General features: G+C 32.6%; 1 long non-coding RNA gene across 2 annotated transcripts; it reads right to left on the reverse strand.

Annotated features, from left to right (window-relative positions):
* Positions 1-284: 284 nt before the first annotated feature.
* LOC126664777 (uncharacterized) lies at positions 285-1,901 on the reverse strand. Of its 2 annotated transcripts, XR_007637466.2 has the most exons (5): positions 1,538-1,901; positions 1,387-1,426; positions 1,233-1,275; positions 884-1,102; positions 285-786 (listed from the first exon to the last, which is right to left on the reverse strand). It is a non-coding gene; the product is annotated as an uncharacterized LOC126664777 (long non-coding RNA). The 2 variants fall into 2 exon arrangements; XR_007637467.2 differs by lacking the exon at positions 1,233-1,275 and having other exon boundaries at positions 1,538-1,900.
* Positions 1,902-2,375: the final 474 nt, after the last annotated feature.

Here is a 2,375-nt window from a genome sequence, read left to right on the forward strand (position 1 = left end):
ATATAGATAGGAGAAAGACAATAATATTAATATCCAAACGATTAAAAGTAACTATTTCTAATAAAATGATCAGTTATACATATGTAGTTTAATCTTTGACTAAATGTCCGTGAATCACTTATAAAACTAACTCTTTGACTTTGAATTTTAAAAATTGTTTTAGTTTCAACTTTTCCTCAACAAACATGGCATAACAATCCCTATTAACAGTTCACATATAGGGCATTTTATACATAGGACAAGCAAGACTCGTGACTTTTCTAAACCCTTATTTCTCAACAAACTTGAAAGGAAATTCATCCACTATAATCATGTATGCAATAGCATGCCTAACTACTTCTTGATCAAATTTTCAAGTAGCAACAGAAAACAGATTATCAGTATGAGCTTCCACATTAATAACCGAGTAATGCCTACCTAGTTTCTATACTGTGTGGGTGCTTAGTGCATCTAACCAAATGACTTCTTAAAGTAGGCTTACCATTTTTTGGCACGATATTATACACACGAGCACAGTAACGACACTTAACTTACATAATGGTACCTTTAGCATCTTTGATAGTGTCAAAATGCTCCCAAACAACTGATCTCTGATGACTCTCCTTTCTTTTTTTAAAAATTTGCTTCCATAATAATAGGCACATGATCAGCAATAGGGTCAATATTGGCTTCCACATTGCCTGATTGAGATGGTCCAGGTGAAGCAGCAGCTTCTAGACCAACAGAGGATTGGCCATCAACCGCTACTTCTGCTAGGACATCTAAATCACTCATTTCAGGGTTTATCTACAAAACCAAAGCACACATGAATCAATACTTTTTGCAAAGAAACATTTATAATCTTAAGAGACTAATAGCTACAAATTGCAAAGAAACATATTACCTTATAATAGTAACGGCTTCCACCAAAGCTTTCTTGTTACAGAAATCCAGCAACAACTCATGCAAGATCGAAAGAACCAAACATCAGAAATCAAGTCCATAAGAAATACACAAACAGCCAACAAATTGAAAGTAAATCACAGAACATCAAGGTTTCAAGTCACAAACAAACAGAATACCTCTCAATCAAAGTAAACAAGCTTCCACCAAAGCTTTAACCCTAAGAGAATTCAACAATATGCAAAACAAAACAGAAATCACAATATAAAACATAAGTCAATAGTAGATCAAAAAAACCATCAAATTGAATAACAGTCATAGAATATTAAAGATCCAAAGCAACAAAATACCTCAAAACTCAATTGGACTTAAAAGCTTCCACCAAAGCCTTGTCTTTTTTTATCAATAATCCACCATCAGTTCATAAATAATAGAGAACATCAATTAACAAACAATACCCAGAGAAGTAGACAAATAATAAAACATAAACCGCCTATATTTTACCTTAAAATCTAGGCTTTAGCAGAAAAATACCCAGACCCCCCTGTGAACAAAATAAGAAATGGAAGAAATATGTTAAAATAGTGAACTTCTAAAAAAATTTGAAATCAAAAACAAAAAATGGAAAAAGTTTGATGACTATATCTTAAACTACCATCAATTAAACATCTGATCACCAAAATCTTGACATGCAACCATAACTTCCACTGACTCAAAGATTTTTAGAACCAAAACCACTGCAAACCAGAGGTACACCGAGAGTCATGAACCTTCGAGAGGAAGATTAGAGGTTCAATCACAGAGAAGATGAGAACTAGTGCGTTAGGAACCTTCGAGAATTGAGAGGAAAATGAGAGATTTAATCGAGAGGAAGATGATAGGAAGAAGATTGAGATTAAGAGGATGATGATTGAGAGAATGAGAATCAGAAGATTGAGAAATTAGGAAAGAGAGATGATGAGAGATTAGGGTTAGATTTTAGAGATAGGAGAGAGGCGGCTGCGAGGAAAAATGAGGGTTATAGGTTTTTATATCAGGGGTAGTTGTTAGGATTATTAATTCTGGTGTGTTCTTAAAGACTTTTACTCATACTCAAAATGACGTTGTTTTGAGTTTCGGCTTTTGGTTCGGTTCGATTAACCGAGGCCTGAAACTAAATCACCTCCATAAACCGTTATTTAAATCACTCATATTTAACCAGTTTAACCACTCTATTAATTTTTTCGGTCCAATTTAATTCAGTTTTTTTAATTTGGGTCGGTTTTTACTCATGCCAATATTTATAAGTAATAAGGATAATAATTCTTGTGCATCACATGATCTATTTTGCGCTGAAATGATCATTAGTATCCCAATTCATCTCTACTGATTCATCATATAGTGTATAATATTGTTCTACAGCGTCTAAAATTATATTAAAATTATTTTTCATATTTAATTATATTTACAGAATATATCTTTCACTGAAATTTTATAGTATTTAAATGTAATTA

This window comes from Mercurialis annua, linkage group LG1-X, assembly GCF_937616625.2.
Source record: "Mercurialis annua linkage group LG1-X, ddMerAnnu1.2, whole genome shotgun sequence".
NCBI lineage: Eukaryota > Viridiplantae > Streptophyta > Magnoliopsida > Malpighiales > Euphorbiaceae > Mercurialis > Mercurialis annua.